This window comes from Myotis lucifugus, unplaced genomic scaffold, assembly GCF_000147115.1.
Source record: "Myotis lucifugus unplaced genomic scaffold, Myoluc2.0 scaffold_263, whole genome shotgun sequence".
NCBI lineage: Eukaryota > Metazoa > Chordata > Mammalia > Chiroptera > Vespertilionidae > Myotis > Myotis lucifugus.
Genome location: NW_005871311.1, coordinates 879996 through 903183, shown reverse-complemented (window position 1 = coordinate 903183; position 23188 = coordinate 879996).

Sequence of the window (23188 nt, the reverse complement as noted above, 5' to 3'; positions counted from 1 at the left end):
CCTGCTGACCTGGTCGCTCCAACTGCCCCCCCTGCTAGCTTGCTCGCCCCTCACAGCCCACCCTGCCGGCCTGGTTGCCCCCAACTACCCCATCCCTGCTGGCCTGGTCACCCCTCACCTCCCCCCTGCTGGACTGGTTGCCACCAACTGCACCCCCTGCCAGCCTGGTCTCCCCTCACTGCCCCCTCTGCTGGCCTGGTCGCCCCACGCAGCCTGCTGTTCAGTCATTTGGTCATCCCTCACTAACGCCCCTGCTGGCCTGCTCGCCCCACGCAGCCTGTTCTGTCGTCCATTTGCTTGTTTCAGATGAGACGGCCCCTGGCTCTTTATATATATATAGATGTTTCTGCTCCAAGTTGTGCTGGTAGTGTTGTCTATGTCTTTTTAACACTATAGGATTCTTATTCTAAAATACTGCTGTTTCCCAGCAATGACCTCCTGGTTCCTGGATGAACACTCAACTGCTGAGCCACACCCAGCTGGGTGGATTTTTAGGTTTATTAAATTTTTCCATTATTAAAATACTAGTGTGACAATATACTTATATGTACTAGTACATATTTGTTTACATATATCTGTAAATCTATTTATTTCAGTAATTTGATACATAACTGTCAATTAACATTTTGTTCACATCTCTTCTTTCTCTCCTTGCTTTTTCCAACACTAATTGGAGTAGATTTTTTTCCAAAAAACATTTTCTCTTCTATTAAAAATAAGTGAAGGTTTCTCAGCTTATAGAACACCTCACATCCCATTATGATTAGGGCCTAGCAGGAAAAATACCCTTTGAGAGAACATTTCTTCTCTTTATCTCTGTTGGTGGGCTGAAGGAAAATTATGGAGAATGTGGATGTTAATAATTTAGAAGAACCCAGAAGGGAGAAAATATGCTGCTTAATTTAAGATGAAAGACATGGGAGCATAACCACCCGGTACACTTTGCTAGCAACAGGCAGGTCATTTAAATCATTCATACCACAGAAGAAGAAATACCGAGCATTTTCTTACACCCTCTTGAATGGAGTTTTACGACCTCAGTCACTTGAGAACTAACTCTGGGAAGCATTCAGCAAAAAAGTAAGATAAGAAGTTGTTCATCTTTAGTACACAATAGTAAAAAGTATTTTGAGACAGCAAAACAAATCAATACTTGGCACATGCAATGCATGACTGTGGTTTCTTTTATGAGGACATTGATATGAGACTGTTTTAAGAAATCATTTAATATGTGCATTCCCTATAAGTATAGGCAGTACATAACGTACATGTTCTATATGGTTATAAATTAAATTAATGGACTCTATAAATATGCATTTTCCAGATGGTTAAAGCTGATACTGAATTTTTAATGTATCCTAGTCCAGCCATACCACATACTATCTCCATTTCTTTTATCCTTTCTCAGTCATATGGACTCATTGAGTTGGATGCCAGCAGCACACTTAATTTGGGGGGGGCAGGGGGTATTATTACCTCCTGCTCTATCTGTACCTAAAAATGACTGACGTAACTTACAATATTAAAAAAGGGAATTTAGCCAAATAAGAGGCAGATAATTGTCTTGGAAGCAGGAATATAGAATTTCTTGAATTATGAAGTAATATTAAATAAAGTTTTGTACTTCCTAGAAACCAACATCAAAGGGAAAATCTGTTGAATTATATGGGTCTCATTTTCTAACAGAGGGCAGTATTATCTGATATGTGTATGTTTTTGCTGACAGTGAAGTCTAGAACTTATTCACCAAACTTATTTAAGAAATATTAGATAGTAATATTTGTGTCCCCCCAACTCATATGTTGAAATCTTAACTCCCAGAGTTAATGGTATTAGGAGGTGGGGATTTGGGGAGCTAATCCGATCATGGGGGCAGAGCTCTCATGAGTGGGATTAGCACCTTATACCTGAGACCCTACAGAGATCCCAGCCCCTTGCACAACAGAGGACACTGAGAAGATGCAGGTCTGAACCAGAGAGAGGTCTTTATCAGAACATGACCATGTCAGCACCCTGATCATGGCGTTCTAGACTCCAGAATAATGACAAAACTTTTTCTGTTTTGTTTGTTTTTTTGTATGAGCCTCCCAGTTTATATTTTGTTATAGCAGCCTGAACTAAAATATTAGACTTGAGCTCGACAGGTGTGGCTCAATGGTTGAGCATCATCCATTTACACTGAGTGGCCAGATTATTATGACCACCTGACATTTGTAGGCAAATTAGCTATAATTTCACGCTGAAGTTGCTAGAGGGCCAGATCATTATAAATAGGGAAGCAGGGCGTTTACGACGACAGAAGTGATTTTTTTCTGAAGATATGGGTAAACAACGCGATTTATCAGCCTTTGAATGCGGGAGATATATATATATATATATATATATATATATATATATATATATATATATATATATATGGGTTGTGGATTTGATCCCCAGTAGGGAGTGTGCAGGAGGCAGCTGATCAATGATTCTTTCTCATCATTGATGTTTCTATCTCTCTCCCTCTCCCTTCCTCTTTGAAATCAATAAAAAATATATTAAAAATAAATAAAAGATATAGGCTTCTCGGAATTTCCTAGGTACACTATCAAGTTGTCTGAGAATAAAGGCAGTGATTCTTTCCTTCCCATCCATATGCTGTGTATTTATCTTGTGCTTTTGTACTGGCGAGGTCTTCCTGTATAATGTTGAATGAAAGTGTTAAAGGGGGCACATCCTTACCTTGATCTTTGTTCAGAAGCACTTAGTTTTGCACTATTAAATATAATGTTAGGCAGAAGGTTTTCTTCCCATTGATCTTCCTTATCAAATTGAGAACATTCCTTCGATTCCTAGTTTGCTGACAGTTTTTATCATAAACACATGCTGAACTTTATTAAATGCATTTTTGCCTCTATCAAGAGGATCATGTAGTTCTTTTCTTTAATTTTGTTAATAGTTATTTTAATCAGTTTCTAAATGTTGAATCAAACTTGCCTCTGCGCTTTTATAAGTTATATGCTTTACTCATATATAAGTTAGAAACCTCATAATAAATTATTTTTGCTTTATAGAAGCCAATGATCTTTTATATGAAATTATAACCAATGTCTGTCATGAACACAAATGTAAGAAGCTAACATAATATTAGCACATTGAAATTCAGCCTTATATAAAATAGATAATTCTTCATGGCCAAGGAAGGTATGCTCAAGAAATGCAAGCCTTGGTCAGCTGCATCCCACACATTTTGATGTCATACATTTTAATCTTCATTCAGTTTTAAAATATTTTCTAATTCCTCTTAGATTTCTATTTTGACCCATGGGATATGTAGGAGTCTGGTGTTTCATTTCCAAATACACAAAGATTTTCCAGATGGCTTGCTGCTATTGATTTCTATTTTAATTATGTTGTGGTAAAAGAAGGCATTCTGCATTATTTCCATCCTTTTTGTTTTATAGGAATTCATATTGTAACCAAACACAGACTCCATCTTGGTAAACTTGGGTGAGCATTTGAACAGGATGCACACTTTTCTGTCCTTCTACAAATGGAACTTCTTCAAATTAGTTTATCATATTCATAAGTCTTTATATCCTATAGATGTCAAGTATTTCATATTATTAGCAGGATTCATATCTTCTATTTCTTCATTTCTTTTCTGCCTATTTTTATATCAATTTTCAAAAGAGGTCCATGAAATACCCATTATAAGTATAGGGCTGTCTGTTTCTCCTTTCTCTCCTATCAGTGCATACAAATTTAGGTTGTATATGTCTACGTGATGAATTAACCCCCTTTATCATTGTGAAATGTAAGGTTTTTTTCCTGACAATCTTCCTTCTCCTGGTGTCTACCTTTTATATTAACAGAGTTGCTTCCACTGTCTCCTGATTAGTGCTTATATCATTTGCCTTTTGAAACCTTTACTTTAAGCAATTTCTATGTTCTATTGAAAATGAATTCTTATAGAAAGCATATAGTTTATTCTTGCTTTACATCCTAACAGCTGAGCTTTTCTGCTTTTTAACTGGAGTGTGTAAACAATTGTTATGGTTTTTTCTTATTGCTTGTTTTTATATGCCATCCATTCTGGGTTTTTTTCTATGTTATTACTTTCTTTTGGGCTGAAAGGAGATATTAATATGTACATATGTATACATTTTACTTTATAGCAATAATTGGTATATTGTCTATTCCTCATTGCTTTATTTTTGTGGTTGCTCTAAGTTTCATAATGTTACATTAATTTATCACAATCCACATTCAAACATTAAAATAATTTATTTATAATGTACAAATCTTATAACAGCAGATACTTTCATTTTCTAGTTTCTACCTCTGTGCTGTTATATTTGTATGCTTTACTTTATATAAGTTAGAAACCTTGTAATATATTATTTTTGCTTTATAGAGGCTAACAATCTTTTATATGAAATTAATTAGAAAGAAACTCATGCCCTGGCTGGGCGGCTGTTGGCTTGAGCATCGTCCTGTACAACAAATGGTTGCAGGTTTGATTCCCAGTCAGGGCACATACCTAGGTTGCAGATTTGATACCTGGTCAGGGTTGTGTATAGAAGGCAACTGATCAATGTTCTCTCTTCTCTCTCTCTCTCTCTTTCTCTCTCTCACAACCAAGGTACATGCCCTTGACTGGAATCGAACCAGGGACCCCTGAGTCCGCAGGCCAACGCTCTATCTATGTACATAAAAGTTTCAATCTATACTTTTACTTCTTAAGTAAAAAACTTTCTTTAATGTTTTTATAACTCTGCTGGTAACAAATTTTCTCAGCTTTTATTTGTTGCAAAAAATCTTTCTTTCACCTGAACTTTTGAATTTCCCCTACTTTTCCACATTTCCAGCCCTTGTCCATAGTGTGCTGGGTATTTCTCTGCCTTCTCAGCCCACACCACCTTGGGAGCCTCAGAAGACTGTCGTTATGGCCCCTTGGACCCGACTTCCTTTGTATTTAACTAATGAAAGCACTGGCAGGAAATGGAGGGTAGATGGCAGAAAAGACAGAAGTTGAGGTATTATTCCCTAGAATCCTTCCTCGCCAGGGCATGGTGTTGCAGCGGCTGCCCTCTTGTATGAAAGTAACACACCCTGTCAGAGAACCTTGGACAAGTGTGGGTCTCCCCAGCTTCCAGTGATGGCTTACCTCCTCCCCTGTGCCCTCTCCCCACCTTTGTGCTTCAGGCTCGGACTTGGAGGTAGGGTATGTTACTATTCCTTGTTGTTTATTAAAACCTCCCCACACTGTATATATTACTTTCATCAACTCTACTTTTTTTAATATATGTTTTTATTGATTTCAGAGAGAGGATGGGGAGAGAGAAACACCAATGAGAGAGAATCATTGATCAGCTGCCTCCTCCGTACCTCACACTATGGATCAAGCCTATAGTCCGGGCATGTGCCCTGACTGGGAATGGAACCACGATCTCCTGGTTCATAGATCAACGCTCAATCACTGAACCACACGGCCAGGTCGACCTTCATCAAATCTTAAATCCTCTCTCTCTAGCATGCCATCATTTTTTTTTGGCAACTTAATTGCTATATACAGATGCTCAATTCTAATATTGTTTCAAATTCCTAAAGTTCTCCAAGATCCTCTTCCTGTCTTGTGGCTCTAAGAGCATGCTAACTATACATCTTTTCATGCCCGAGTCTCCAAGAATCTTGCTGACCAAGACTACTACTTCTTGCCCACTAAGACAAATTCACCTGCTTTGCTGAGTTAAAATTGTTCCCATTTCCACCATGAAGATATGATGGGCATTTCTAAACAGATATTAATAAGATATACAAAACTCCTTAAAATATATATATATATTTATTTATTAAAAATTATTTTCAAGTAATATATGTTCATTTTGATCAAAATCTTAAAGCAAATTCGAGTGGGGTTTTTTTGTACTCTATCTCTACAAATTGAATAGTTTTTTCTCTGCCTACCCATGCAAGCACGTAGGTAAAGTCTCTGGCTTCATGGTTTCGGCATTCAAATATTTCTTGTTATGCTCACATAGCACGAGAATACTGTTTTTTATTTCACACAACAGAACAATTCTTATACAACTTGAGGTGATTCACTACAGTAAGAAGTATAAGGCGATTATAATCCCTGATTATAATTGAAAATGATGTGAGGAAGACCAATAGTAATTTTTTTCTAAAAAGAAAAATAATATTGCATCGGTTATTATAAGTTCCAAGCTAAAACTGTGGCATTTTACACATGGTAATATATTTACAGCTTACAGATTGAATTCTGTACTGACAGTTGGTACCAACACTGTCATCCACTCACCACTGAACTGTAACAGAGGAGACTGGGAGTCAAGGAGGAAGCTCAAGTTCAAATAGAGAGAGCCATGCTTTATGGCCACACAGAATCTCTCCCTTGGCACTATTCAACGCTGTTTGTGAGTCAAAAACAACTAGAAAAGTTATTTCTTATCTGGCATATTTAGAAATTACATTCTCAAGTTGTTTGTGATTGAAATGCCATTATGCCTGCCTTGATCAGTTATTATCAAACAATATAAAAACTTTCTCTTCTTTTCCTAGACTTAATGAATTGATGTGAATAAATTATTTAAAATGTTTCAAACATTCATTTGATAATAACATTTATCACTGGCTTATTCCTTTAAAGATTAAAATGACTATGCTCTCAAAAAATTACTAAAGTAATTAATAAGTATCATATCACACTGCATCCCATCATCTTAGTATAAGGCCATTTAAACATTTTTATAAGGTATACTAGAGGCCCAGTGCACAAATTCGTGCACCAGTGGGGTCCCTCGGCCTGGCGTGCGGGATTGGGCCAAAACCAGCTCTCTGACATCCACTGAGGGGTCCCGGATTGTGAGAGGGTGTAGGCCAGGCCGAGGGACCCCACTAGTGCACGATCAGGGCTGGAGAGGGACACGGGAGGTTGGCCAGCCAGGGAGGGACCATGGGAGGGCTCCAGGGCATGTCCAGCCTGTCTCTCTCAGTCCCAATCAGCCTGACCCCAGCAGCAAGCTAACCTACCGGTTGGAGCATCTGCCCCCAGTGGTCAGTGCACGTCATAGTGACGGGTCAACCAGTCGACTGTCTGCCCCCTGTTGGTCAGTGCACATTATAATGAGCAGTTGAGTGGCCTTAGCATATCATTAGCACATTACGCTTTGATTGGTTGAATGGACAACCGGACACTTAGCATATTAGGCTTTTATTATATAGAGTAATAATTCGGTGCTTGCTCACGCTATCATGGTACCTGGTACAAAGAAGCTACTTATTAACATTTGCTGAGTGAATAAACCAATCAATTTTAAAAGTTGTAAGAGTTCTCTCTACCCTCCCATATGTTATTCCCCGAAGGTCTCTCCTACTTTCTCTGATTGTGTTAATTGATAAGGAAGGGTGGGGGAAGTTGGAGCAGACAAAGGATAAATAGAAAAATAGAAAAACTATCTGGCTATTTTCTATTGTTGTTATTTAGAAAATAATATTTTTTTATTTTAATATGGGGCTATTATATGGGTTAAGATTGGCAACTACCTGTAAGTGAACTATATCCCCATAATGAATACATTTTGATAAAGCATTATATTTGGATACAAACATCCATGATGACTTGAGGCAAAAGAAGCAAGATCAGGATGTCAAATCAGACTACTGAACAGGGGGCTAAAAATGCCTTTATATAAAAAGAACAAAACATGAAGGAAATACACACACATTCATACCCATTAATTCAAGGTGCTTTGGAGAATTTGAATACAGTTCTCTGATGAGACATTTAGATAAGAATAACTGTACTCTTTTTGCTTTAACTCATACAAAAATCCCTTGTTAATTTAGCAAGAAAAATAGAGACTGTGAAAATGTGTTTTTCAGTCGGAGAGGAAAGAAGGCACAGTGGCATAATGCAAATCGCTTTGGCTCCTGGAGTCAGACAATCCGATTATGTTCAGACCCTGACTATCATTTACTAGCCATATGACACCGCTCAGCCTACCTGGAAGCACTGTTCTCAAAATTGAAGTTAACAAATTATAACACCAAACTCAGGTCTTTCCATATTAGGGGTTCTCTGTGGGAAAGTTTTTTCCAGGAAATGTAATTATAATTTGAGTGTGTGTGTGTGTGTGTGTGTGTGTGTAAGAGAGAGAGAGATGCATCATGCCACAGTTATTTATTTTTTCAAAGTTTTCAAAAAATAATCATAATTGTCTTACTCTGGGATGAAATCTAATTGAAACATTAATTGTTTAAATATCTCAGAAAGAAAAATTTGTTTCTTTGTGGCTTAAATATCTGGGGATGGATCTGACTCAGTATTCTTGCTAAGACGGGAAACAAGGAAGAAAAGAAAGATCGAGAAAACTGGCAGGAGGCACGGGAGTCCTTGAGGGGGAGCACAAGTTTTAAGGGCACAGATGGAGCATTCACTGACCCGCATGGCCCTTCCAACCTTAATTTTGAAACTAAACACTGCAGTACATAAAAATCCTGAAAATTTAGTGTTTTTTTTAAACATAAGCATTTAAAACAAATATGTCTCTTGCTTCAGTGAAAACTCAAAAGCCTGAATGTTATAATTACTTTTAAGTGGCAAGGAAGTTGGAGAAATAAAAGATAAAATTACAGCGACTGCTTCCCTCATGAAAAGGCATTCTTTTAGTAATGCAGTAAGAGAGGTGTTTATATAATCCTGTTCATCTGTGAAAAATACTTTATAATAAAGATGTCTCTGTGATAAGAATTAATTAAGATCACCATCTGGTTTGAGGCGTTTTTCTCTGGAAGAAAAAGGAAAAATATTCTTGAAATGTTTTAAAAAGGTAACAGTCATTAAATTGAGAAAAGTAAATAAATTTATTTAATTTAGGCAGAAATGTGTGCGTATGTTTCGGAAAGAATAGTTGGCAAAGATGAAACTAAATATCCATCTTTATCTACCTCTATATGTCATATGTGGATTATATTAGCATTGTTGCAACATATAATTTCGACTTTCAAATGGAATACTTGGGGCTTTGAACACTTTTGTGTTTAGAATTCATCTTTTATCCTTCTCCTCCCCAAACCCCTTACACAAGTAAACTCACTGGGTCTTCTTTCTGAACTATCATTTTGATCATATCTTTCTTGAATCCTACTGGTAATTTCACAAAAGAACCATGGGACAACCTCCATTGTCATGAAATTCTCCTGTGTCCTTAATTTTAAACCTTTATTAACACAGTTCCATCATTCTAATCCTCTTAATAATTATTTTTTTCAGCTCAATGATGATGCTGGCCTGGTGTTGCATAGATGCTAAACCTGAATATGTTTCTGGAGTACGTTTATTGACATATTCACATAAGAGTAGGATTTGGCTTCAAAGGCCCATTTTCTTCCCAATTCACCAAAAAGACCAAAGAGAGAATCTTAAAAGCATCAAGAGAAAGATAGTCAGTTACCTACAAGGGAGTACCCATACGACTGTCAGCTGATTTCTCAACAGAAACTTTGCAGGCCAGAAGGGAGTGGCAAGAAATATTCAAAGTGATGAATACCAAGAACCTACAACCAAGACTACTTTATCCAGCAAAGCTATCATTCAGAATTGAAGGTCAGATAAAGAGCTTCAAAGATAAGAAAAAGCTAAAGGAGTTCATCACCACCAAACCAGTATTATATGAAATGCTGAAAGGTATCCTTTAAGAAGAGGAAGAAGAAAAAGAAGGTAAAGATACAAATTATGAACAACAAATACACATCTATCAGCAAGTGAACCTGAAAATCAAGTGAATAATCTGATGAACAGAATGAACTGGTGATTATAATAGAATCAGGGGCATAGAAAGGGAGTGGACTGGCTATTCTTGGGGAGGTAAGGGGTGAGGGGGATGCGGGAAGAGACTGGACACAAATTGTGCACCTATGGATGAGGACAGTGGGTGAGGAGTGAGGGAGGAGGGTGGGGTGGGAACTGGGTGGAGGGGAGTTATGGGGGGAAAAAAGAGGAACAAATGTAATAATCTGAACAATAAAACTTTAATTAATAATAAAAAATAAAAAAAATAAAAAAAAAACATTATGTTAAGTGAAATAAGCCAAAAAAAACAAAAAACAAAAAAAATATCCTTGGATGAGGATTAACTAAAAAATAAAAATAAAGTAAATAAGAAATAAAATTGAAACTATATTCCTATTTTAAAAGTTGAGCCTACTATTTGTCTCCCTTTTATTTCCTCTGTCATCACCCTTTCCTATCTCAGCTGTCCCCAGATCCCCTCAGTTGTCTATAAACTGTTTATTATCCCTGTTTTCCAGGTTGTTTGAAAAGCATTTGAAAACCTTTAAACAACTGTCAAGGGTTGTTTTTGCTCCTGGACATATGAAACAGCTTCATTGTCAAAGTTGTTATTTTATTATTAATTGATTAAGTACCAGCATGGGGAAAGTCATGGTGTTTTTAATTACCTATGTTCCTTACAATGTTTTGCATAGTTAATTTCCCCCCCAGCAGTTCCGTAGGCCGCAGGCTTTCACTGATTTAACAGTGTGCTTCGACTTATTCATGTCTGTCCCTAAAGAAATATGACATGTGGTGATTTGTCATTTTCCTGGTGCTCAGTTTGAAATATATGTATTGTGGTGATGGAGTTCAAAAAGAGTCACTTAGCAGTGAGAGAGCCTTGCTGAGCACTTAGCCTACACATCTCCACCATCTTTGCTCTAGTGGCATTTAAAGCACAGGTTCAGGCTTGCTGAAAATACTTTTTATTATTCAGGAAATGCTCATTTTAAAGCAAGGACTTTTCATGTTCCATTCCTCTCTGAAAAAGCAATTAATGGAATTTAGAAGATAAGCTTCTAAGATCATGTCATCTGCAAACAGACATGTTTAGTTACCTTTTCAATGAGGATGCCTTTTACTTCTTTTACTTGCCTAAGTGTTCTGGCTAGCATTTCCAGCACTATGATGAATAGAGATAGTGAGATTGGCCATCTTTGCCTTATTCCTGACTTTAGAGGAAAAGCTTTTAGTTTTTCACTGTAGAGTATTTTGTTAGCTGTAGGCTTGTCAGATATAGCCTTTATTATATTGAAGTAAATATCTTCTATACCTAGTTTATTGAGAGTTTTACCATGAAAGTATGTTGTTTATTGTCAAACACTTTTTCTACATCTATGAAGATAATGTGGATTTTATCCTTTATTTTGTCAATGTGGTGTATTACATCAATTAATTTGCATATATTGAACCAGCCTTGCACCCAAGGCATAAATGTCACTTGGTCATAGTGTATACTTTTAATATGCTGTTGCATTCAGATTGTTAATATTTCATTGAGTATTTTTACATCTATCTTCATCAGAGATATTGTCCTGTTCTTATCTTTTCCTGTAGTTTCTTTGTCTGGTTTTTGTATCAGGTTAATGCTAGCCTCACAAAATGAATTTGGAAGTACTCCTTCTTCTTTATTTTTCTGAAATAGGTTAAGAAGAATTGGTTTTAATTCTTCTTTAAATGTTCAGTAGAATTTACTAGTAAAGCCATTTGATCCTGCACTTTTCTAGAGTTAAAAGTGATATACATATCATAGTATTCTCTGTTTATTTATGTATTTACCTTTACCTGTGAGTTTTATACTTTCATTTGTTTACATGTTGCTGTTTATTTTCCTTTAATTTCAACTTGAAGAACTCCCATCAGCTTTTGTTTGTCTGAGAAAGTTACCATTGCTCCATCATTTTTGAAGGACACTTTTGTTAGATATAATATCCTTGGTTGGAACTTTTCTCCTTTCAGTGTTTTTAAAATATCATTTCACCCTTCCAGCCTGCAAGCTTTCTGCTGATAAATCTACTTATAGTCTTATGGAGCAACCCTTGTTCATTATGAGTAATTTTTCTCTTGCTGATTTCAAAATTCTCTGTTTTTCATTGACTTTGGACAATGTGATTGTACTGTGTCTATGTAGACATTTTTAGTTTTTTTCTGGGATTGAGTTTCATAAATCTGGATGTCCATTTCTCTCCACAAATTTGGGATGTTTTAGACAATTATTTCTAAAAATAAGCTTCCTGCTCTTTTCTCTTCTCTTCCTGGCACTCCCATCATGTGCATATTGTTTTTTTTATATATCCCATAATTCTCTTAGGTTTTCTTTACTACTTTTAATTTTCTTAACCTTTAACTGGATAATTTCAAATGACTTATCTTTGAGTATGCTAATTCTTTCTTCTGCTTCATCAAATCTGTTGAATACCTTTCTCCAGTGAATTATTTAGTTGGATTATTTTGTTCTTCTGCTCCATAATTCCTGTTTTATTTTTTGTTATTTCTATCTGTTTAACTTTTCAGTTATTCATGTACTGGTTTCCTGATTTTACTTAGTGTTCTATTCCCATTCTCTTATTACACACTGAACTGCTTCAAGATTATTATTTTGAATACTTTGTCAAGCATGTCATAGATCTCCATTTATTTTGGGTAGGTTACTGGAGATTTATTTTGTTCTATAGATTGTGTTTCTTATTTGTCTTTTGGTTGTTTTCCTGATGCTTCATGTTCTTTGTAGCTTTCTTTTGATGTCAGGACATTTGAAGAAACAGCCACCTCTCCCTATTTTTATGTACTGGTTTGACTGAGAAAGAACTTCACCAGTCAACCTGCATATAGATTTGGGGCCTTTGTTAAAAGCTGCCCTAAGAGCCCAGGCTATTTTTTGTTTGTTTGTTTGCTTGCTTGTTTAGGAACCCATAATCTCCTGCTTATCTGATGTCTAAGTCAGTTTCTTCAGAGCTCTGTGTGAGCTGGAGCAGAAACTAGCCCCTCAAACAGCATACTGAAAATCGGAGGACAATAAAGCTTCACTCTACTCCTCCCTCCCTCCTGGAGGACAAGCCTCAATTCAGCACTTTTTCCAACACTTAAGAGTCAAGCTGCCTGCAGAAAGGGGTCCTTCCCCCTAGCTACTCCAGGTATCCAAAAAATTCAGTTTTTTCAGTTCTCTGTGCATGAGAACTTAGAAGTCCAGGGAGTGCAATGAAATGCTGAGAATGTTGAACATTGAGTCCATTCTCTCTCCTCACCCTTCTTCTGGGAGGATTCACAATCTTTCTCAGCACTGAGTTCTTCTGGCTTGGGATGGGATTTGTCACAGGAAAAATCAATTTGCTTTCTTACCCATTTCAATGTAACGGATTTCGTTCTTATGCTCATCTGGGATACTGCAACTTCTTAACTGGGATCTGAACTTCTCATCCAGGAATGTTGTTTCCAATACTGTCGAGAAATCAGTGTTTCTGTGAAAGAACGAAGTCTGGGACTTCCTATTCTTCCATCTTGCTGACATCTCTATGACATTAAAACTTGCAGTCTGTGCATAACCACTCTTTTGGGAAAGGTGAATCAACTCCAAAGCAGAGGAAATGTATTCGGAAGCACCAAGAATCATCTTTTTGAGTTTTCTTCTTTTTGGATTTTATGTTGCATGGCAAGCAGCCCAGATTTTAAATTGGATGACATTTGTTGATTTGTGCACTGGACAGATGCCCTTTCCTAAACTGTAGGACCACAAACTTCTCCTTTAGGCAAATTATATTTAGGTTAGGTTATTACTGATCATAGTATTTAGGTTGCTTAAGGCAAAATGAAAGAAGACTAAGTAAAAAAAAATCAGTTATGAGACTGAACCATCAAATAGCATGACATTTGTATGTAAAATTATGGACAAGAACTCAAAAATGGAATGTCAGTATGGCCTCCATCAACATTGTTTTTCTCTCCTTTGAGTGTGCTAAAGATTGCCTGCTGGCTAGTCTCCTTGCCTCTAGCTTTGACCTAGTTATAAGAACATTGCCTATAAGACTTCTAGCATGTACTCTCTGGAAAACAACTGGGACCATGTCATTTTTCTTTTTTTTTTTTTTCTGATACCAGTCAGTGCTTTGTAATTTCTAATAGGAGACAGGCTGCTTTTTAACATGGCCCACAATGTTTTTCCATTTCCTGGTCTCTGCTTACCTATACATCTGTGTATTTTCATCTCCTACCACTTCATCATTGCTCTAAAAATGTAAGTCAGGGCTCCTAAATCCTCTTGCTGCTCTCTCTGCCTAGAAATCATATCCTCTTCATATCTGTTATATTATTCTACCTCTTTTTGCATCTTAATTCCTGCTATTGCATTGAAAACCATTTCAAGTCTCAATTCTTCCAGAGACCCTTCTCTGAATCTCTCAAAATGGACTTAGCACCTATCATCAATGTTTGACATACCTTAGAAACTTCTAAGACTGTGGTAAATATTGTGTATTTGTCTGCCCCCCTTCCCACCGGACTATCTGTTTTGAACAAAAGGAATGTTTTATGTTGAAGTTTTTTCCCTGCCCCAAGCACATTGCTTATACCATAGCAGTCATTTAGTAAATGCTTATTTAAGGATTATGTATGGCAGGAAAATGAATACAATTTAAACATTTGCCACAAGCCCTGCTAATTCTGTTTAAGGATTACTGTGATCTTTTGATTGGATTACTTCCTAAATTATATCCCATCATTCTCCATTTGAATCCAGCTCATTGTAGACATCACTATTGATGAATCTTCCAAAATCACAAGTGAAAGGGCACTAAGAGAATAAGGTTCTTTTGATGGGCTAAAGTGTATAAAATTTGGTCCAGATATTCTGAGTCAAAGGATAAAGCAATGATTCCTTGATTTTCACGATATTCCATGATATGACTCCACTTTCCTGAACCTATCATCTCAGTCTCCAAATTATAAGCTTTTCTATGATTTCCCCTTCATCTGAAATCACACTGTGCATCTTAATCCACCATTTTCACTGATATTCTCTTTCATATATCTAAGTGTCAGCTGGAAGTTAGCTGATGTGGGCTCGGTTCTACTTATTTTTATACATTTTTTGTGACTAGTATGTCCTCTCATGGTGATGGGAGAGGCAAGAGAAAACATGAAAGTCTTCTTACAGCTTTGGCTCAGATCTGACACAATGTGAGGAACCAAAAACTCACATTCTAAAGAAAGGGTAAACACAAAGTGATGATTAGTGTGCCTATTGCCACAAGATCTAATGCCATCACAAACATTAAGCAAATAGCTCACCTGAGATGAGTGTCATGAAAGCGGGAACAATGGAACTGGGTGTAAGTGTACAGGGTTATAGAATGAGCAGATCAGGAAACTGAAACCTGAGAGCAAATTTCCACGGGATTAATTAAAACTGATCTAAATTTGAAAGAACATTTTTCTACATTGATTTACAGGATGGGCATCAGCAATATTCTTTAAAGTTTAGAAAACTAAGAGCCTCAGAATTTTCTTTTGTTTTTTGTAATTCATTTTATTCCCTAACACCAGTAATTCTCTAACTTTTCTGTCATCGTGGTCCCGATATTCTGTCTAGAAAGAATGATATGATGGAAAAAGCATTACACTTGAAGCGATCAAACCCCAAATGAAACATTTCACTGGTTACTTATTTGGGGCAAGTTCTTTCACTTCCTGGTGAACTTTAATTCCTCAGCCACAGGATGGAGATAATTATGCAGGGTTGTTGTGAAGCTAAAACAACCTTTTATATGTGTAAAAACTTTATAAATGGTTAAACGTTATGCAAATACAAAAGCCTCTTACTATGCTATAAACCTGAGTGTGATATTGTCCTGCTGGCTTTATTGGCCAATAAATGCTGTGGCTGGACTATGTATAAAGAGAACTAAGGAAATATGTTCCTAACAGTTTTTATCACCATCTCCACCAACATCAAAATCATAGCCTCCACACATTGCTATAATCTCATAAAGAGTTATAGGATTACAGGGATGGTAGGGTGATTCTTTTTGATGCAGTAATTCTCAAAGGTATGCTGACCATGCATATAGTACAAAAGGATATAGCAATTTAATTCTGAATTATTGTATAACCTAGACAGAGTATCTCTGATCTATCATCATTAAAATCAGTGCTGTATCACTTTCAGAGGATTTGGTTTAAATATTTTAATCAGAGAGAGGAGGGGGAAAGTTTCTTGGTGCTTCAAAAGCATGGACTTTGCAGTCAGACAACCCGGGTTCAAGTGTTAGTTCATTTAACTACATGTGCTCCTTAAACTTTCTAGGTCTCTACACTTCAAATTCAGACCTAACTCAGTAGAGACCTAGTGATACAGCACTAATTTTAACATATATCATTTTTAATAGTTAACATTTGATGCTGACCCCTATAACTTACGGGACACTTTGACATATATCTCTGGGGAAATACTGATGTGGTGAAATACCGTCAAGGGAGAATAGATTTGAATATTCTTGATGTTGTTTCTACTAAAGCTCTTTATCAGTTGGTAAATATACACGTCAAGAAAAACCTTAGCAAGTTGAGGCTGAGCAATGGCTCTATGAAGATGTCTTTGACCAATGATTTCTAGAACTGTCCTCTGACTCCTTTCTGCTGCACGTTTTATTTTGTGTCTCATTTGTTTTATCTGCAATATCCAACTTTATATCCCTACTAGAAGCCCGGTGCATAAAATTCATGCACGGGTAGGGTCCCTAGGCCTGGCCGGCGATCAGGGCCAATCAGGGCCTTCTGGCTACTGGACAGGGCCTTCCTTCCCCTGGCTGCTGGCCACTAGCTGGGACCTTCCTTGATCCCACGCTGCCACCTGGTGGTCAGCACACGTCATAGCAAGCGGTCGAACTCCCGGTCAGTCGAACTCCGGAGGGGACAATTTACATATTAGCCTTATATTATAAAGGATTGTAGGCCTATTTCAAGCTTTTCCACTACAGTCATTCAATGTTTATAAATTTTAATAGAAACTTTCAATTATACTCACTCAACCTGTTGCAAACTGGTTACCATAAGTGTCGACGATGAGCCGACTTCCCAAAGTCTGGTGTGGAAAATGCCTGCAGCAATTTACCTTTCTCCTGTGCTTGAGTTCACACTGTTCTGAGAACTCTCTTATGTTGAAGTGGCTGCTGTAGAATTTGACTGAAACAAGAATGACTTCCAAGTTGTATGTGACCTAGAAAAGGCTCCCCTACTGAACAGAAGATATTGACATTTATGTTTCTTCCCACAATGCAGTATCAAACATGCTGTGTGGAGGTAGCACCCTGTGGCTATGCTGGGCAGCTATTTCATGCTCTGCTCTTCGTAGCATACCTAGTCTAGAGCACTGTTTATCTATTTCTTTGGTTAATAAGTGTCCAACCAAATGGATGAATTATTCCAGACATGAGCTGACATTTCCTCAGACATTCATTAGTTGTTTTATTGAGCTTAACCATAAAATAATTTGTAATCTTTCAGATTTAAACTAAGGACTCCCCCCTTTTAAAAATATTACATATGATATTTAAGTTGCATCTTCAAACAAGATATGCCAATCACTAGACAATAATGCTAGGTAGAAATTCATACAACAATGACAAGTATCTGTATTTCATGAATAGGAACCAAAATCTCAGAAAAACAGAGCACCATGAATATCAAAGATTAATCTCTCCTAATTTGGTGTTGAAATAGCTGAAGAAGAATATCACTAGCGACTGAACAATATGACATCCTTAGAGAAAGGCTTGTCAGGACTAATATAGTCAAATACAAAATTGATACAGGGAATCATGACCTTACATCTCAAATATCACACTGGGCCTCTCCCACCCAGAAGAAGGTAATTAATTAATTTCAGCTGGAGAATGTCTGCCAGTCTGTAATTAACATGTGCACCTACCACACTCTAATCCTCCGCTGTGCTGAGGATGTACAAGGTGATTACTGAAGGCAGATTGCAAACACGCTTCCTGGTTGTTCCTGCTTCCATCTCAAACTCGATCAACCTCCTACCCCTACCCCCACATTCCTTTGACATGTTTCAAATGGAATCTTTTCAAGCAATTAGTTTCACTTAACCACATGGAATCTTTTCAATCAAAATACCTATTTTCTTAAAAAGATACTTCTACTCTATATTCACATCTTGCTTTGTTAAGTAAACCTCAGAGCAAGTTTCATTTTGGTTTAGTAATACAAGATATGTTAAAATGGTTATAAAATGCATATTCCATGTATTCCATTATTTTTAATTTTTAAATTTTTTTAACTTGTGAAGTATGACCAGACCTCATATTATTGTGCTTTATTTCACTTCATAGATGTTGTGTTTTTTACAGATTGAAGGCAAAACTCTCCACAAGCAAAAAGGTTATGACTGGCTTTATTAAGGAGATCTGGAATCAAACCCACAATTTCTGAGATATGCCTGCATTTGAGAAGTTATATTTGTAAGTATGTAGTAAAGATGCAACATGTTTGCCGAAACCGGTTTGGCTCAGTGGATAGAGCGTCGGCCTGCGGACTGAAAGGTCCCAGGTTTGATTCCAGTCAAGGGCATGTATGTTGGTTGTGGGCACACCCCCAGTAGGAGATGTGCAGGAGGCAGCTGGTCGATGTTTCTCTCTCATCGATGTTTCTAACTCTCTATCCCTCTCTCTTCCTCTCTGTAAAAAATCAATAAAATATATTTTAAAAAAAAAAGATGCAACATGTTTGCTTTCCTCAAGATTTTGGCCTGACATCTCTACAAAGTAGCCATTTCAATAAAATAATCAAGTAAGTGGAAAACCAGCAAAGTGTGGTATATATGCAATAACAGAAGGCTGCTGTTAAACCACTTTTAACTTGGCTTTCCTACTTCTTCACAGTATGACTTGTGGGCACATTACTTAGCGTCACTGTAATTTTCTTTTTTACCTTTTGCATGAAAAGCAGATATGAGATGCTAATAATAATGAACACACATAATCATAAATATATTTAAGGATGACTATTAAATATAAATATTTATGAATGGAGACTTCACCAAAGAGGATACACACACAGCAAATAAGTACACAAAAATATGTTCAATATCATGACCCACTAGGGTAATGCAAATTAAACCATGATGGAAAATATAATTTATTTTTAACAGCATTTTTTCTTCCTAATTGTTTACTAAGTGTGACTCAGTCTTTGGTCAATTTATTGATTCATTAATTGATTCATTCATTCATTTAAAATAATTTCTGGTTGCCTACTACATTCTTGGAATGTGACTGAATTGTATCTTTTATATAATCTTTGCCAGTATAGAATATGAAATTGGTTTTTTTAATATGTCTTTATTGATTTCAGAGAAAGAGAGGAAGGGAGAGGAAAAGAGGGATAGAAACATCAATAATGAGAGAAAATCACTGATCAGCTGCCTCCTGCACACTGCTACTGGGGATCGAGCCGCAACCTGGGTATGTGCCCTGACCAGGAATCCAACCCAAGACCCTTCAGTCTGCAGGCTGACACTCTATCCACCGAGCCAAACTGGCTAGGGCTATATATTTTTATTGATTTCAGAGAGAAAGATAGAGGGAGCGAGAGAGAGAAACGTCAATGATGAGACAGAATCATTGATCAGCTGCCTCCTGTACACCCCACACTAGGGATCAAGACAGCAACCGGGGCATGTGCCCTGACCGGGAATGGAACCATGACCTCCTGGTTCATGGGTTGACACTCAACCACTGAGCAACACTGACCGGGCTGCAATTGTTTTTGAAATACCTTCTTTGCTATTTGTTGAAAAGGAACCAGGGATATGAATCATTAAAGAATTCAGAACAGAATACAGAGAAGGAGCATTCGGCTCTGACCTCATGGTTCAGGAAAAGCTTGCTAGAGGGAGTGGCATTTAAACTGAATATGGAATAACTGGCAGGTGACAATTAAGAGAGTCATAGAAAAAAAATCAAAATTGCTAGCCATTCCTATAGAGGTGATAAGTAGAACCTAGGTGCCTTACCAAAGTGATGTGTTATATAAAAAACAAATAACAACATAGAAAAAAAAAGGATCCGGTTTTGTCTTGTGTTTCTAACTGCACCTCCTCTAGGACAAATCAAGTGGACACAGGGACTGAAATATTAGGGCAGAGATAAGAAAGTTCTGTAAACAACTAAGAGAAAGGCAAGATATATGGGAAGTTGGGGGGAAAGTATTTTTGGTAAATTCTAGAGATGGGATTGCAAAGCTCACAGCCACCTCATTTACTAATTGCTGGTGTTTGTGAACTTGAGCACATGAGCTTTTTTAAAAAAGGGCCTGAGGCTAGACCACAAAAGGTTTTTACTTGTTTACTTATTTTTCTTTCACTTCCAAATATTAAGTAGTATTGGCACTATTGTCTGAAGGTATTCACATTTCCAAAGAAAAGGGTATTTATATATTTGTTGTCATATTTCCTAAAACCTGTTTTCTTAAAACCAAAAAATAGACTGAATCCTTAAAACAGCATTATTGTAACCTCAACAAATGATTTATTGTTGACATTTCTTTCATTTTGGAGAAACTCTGAGGAAACTATTGGATGAATAAAAATGCTTAGCTTCCTAAATGAACATAAATACCTATAAGATGGGTATATTGTGCTAAATTATTAGCAAATGATTATTTATTTGGTTGCAGATGTGCAGAAGAAAAGCTGGGGTTGTCAGCAGAAGACTATGCATAAAAGAAAAAAGATAAATAAGAAACATTATTTTGTCATATTGAAGTACAAAATTATAGGTAGTGGGAAATAATTTCATTGTTCTCCATTATTCAGGCTGTATTATTAATGCAAAGCACAATTAACTTGATCTGGATGGTTTGGCTCAGTGGATAGAGCATTGGCCTGTGGACTGAAGGGGACTGGGTTCAATTCCAGTCAAGGGCACATGCCCAGGTTGCAAGCTTGATCCCCAGGATCATGCAGGAGGCAGCCAATCAGTGATTCTCTCTCATCATTGATGTTTCTATCTCTCTATCCCTCTCCCTTCCTCTCTGAAATCAATAAAAATATTTTTTTTTAAATAAAAGAGCCATTAACTTGGCAAAACATTTGTTTGCAAAATATCCATTCGTACATTATCAAGTGAAGTAGCTCTCTTAGGAAGAATTTGGTTCAAACTGACTATTATATAATTAAATGGAAATTGTCCAAAATAATTGAACTTTGAATTGAGATTAGTAGAAAGACAGCCAAGGTATATCAACTATGGTTGAATACAGCTAGACACCCCTTTGATGCACACTTAAATCGAAGTGTCTCAGAAAACTCTGGAGAGAAAAAGAGAGGCAGAAAATTATAAAATAAAATAAAATCCTATATGATAAAGATGTAGTATGCAAATGGTCGTTACGCTGTGAAGCATAATGACGGCGTCACGACCAGATCAGCAGGAGGGTGGGGCAGCGAGCTACAAGCGGGTGGCGGAGAGCTATAGGAGGCAGCAGGGCAGCAAGCTATGGGGGGCAGGGCAGTGGGCGGAGAGTTACAGGAGGGTGGCAGCGAGCTACTGGCACATGGATTCGTGCACAGGGCTACTAGTATTTAAATAAGAATACTGGCCCTGATTTTTTAAGCAACTTAATTTTAAAATGAATTAATATCATGAAACAATGCTTGATCCTAATTATTTGAATCTATGCAAAATGTTTTGAGAAGGTTCTATTTGTGGTATTTAGTTATCTATTTAATATACGTATTTCATTTAACTTCAGCTGATTTGAGACACCAAACTCTCCATTGGGAGGCACTTGGCTTTTCTCATAAATTTGTAATTTTCTGCTCGAAGAAACACTTGCACCTTCAGGGAGCTATATATTCTCTTCTCCCGGTAGTTCCTTATTTTATTTACCCTGTCAAGTAGCCAGCAAAACATTTTCTCACACTGTACCAGACATAAGTGAAGTTCAAGCATCAGTCTGGCCAACTATTAGGAGAAAATTAGAAAAGATTCTCTAGCAAAGCAACTAATACCAGTTTCTTACTGAGCCATAAACCACCTGTTTGGAATTATCAATCAAATGAGCTCCTGGAATAAAGACCAATTATTTTCTTAAATATAATGTATTTAAAAAGGGTTGGCATTTTGCATTTGGCATCACTGTAAAATATTGGAAGAAAAGAGTCTACATCTTGCTGCATCCATTCGTTAATTGTTCCATTTTAAAGTAACCTAAGCATGAAAAAGTAAAAGTGCTTTCTCTCTGATTGGTCATTTAGTGAGCAGCATAAAACTGAATATGGCAAGTTCTGAATCTTTGGATTGTTAGTTATTGAAAATGTACCTAAATGAAGCTATCAGAAATGCTCCTTTCACATGAATATTATATAGAAGCTCGTGGCATCTTTCCAATAAAGTAATTTCTTCCATAGTTGAGAATGGACTTAGTTAGAGGGAAAATCCTATTTCAGTGCCATTTTTTCCTCCCCTCATTTATGCTCAAAGCATATTGTATGGAGAGATATCATGCCATGGACCTCATAACAGTTCTGCGGTAGACAATTTCCGCCTGGCTGCATTTCTATTACTGTGGATAACCTTCAACTCAGGGACAGAATTCACAATTTATAAAGAATATAGAAAAAAAGAGGGGCTTCCATATAAATCCTGAATTCTAACTGTGTGACTTATGGATAAATCGGATAACTTTGCAAGTGAATGTGAAATCCTTTGGGGCGTGATCCTTACAGGAAGGATTACTGGATTGTTGCTCACCCTGAAAGTTTTCCTGAATGTGCTATTATTTCCCTCAAGGGTCACATGTTTGCAAGACATTCGTCCCCCTGATGTCTCCCCCAGAACATGGAGAATGAGAATCAGTTTGACCTGAAGAGGTACAGGAGACTGAGGGTGGCAGGGGCTTTTACTTTTGCTAATCTCTGGGTTGCACTAGAGCAGGGGTGGGGGACGTCTGGCCTGCGGGCCATATAAGGCCCGAGAAATCATTTGGTCTGGCCCTGCCAAGGCATTAGGGGTGAGTTAATTAACACTTGGAGTGCGGGAAACGAGTTAAGTCGGCTCGCGTGAATTGCGCGTACTCCGCGGGAGCCGTCTTTAACTCGGTTCATATAGATTTGCGGTGGAGTGCGGGAAACGTGTAAACTCGGGCCGATTGTAACTGCGTATTACCAAATATTTGTTTGTAATCCACCCTTTTGGTGGATGGAACAAAACCAAAAGACAGAGCCATCTTATATTTTGGCGGGAAATTCACCCCACACCGGAGTGTTAAATGTTTGACCAAATACAGCAGGCTATAATTTTTAAGTTGAGAATTTTGTACGGCCTACAAATGATG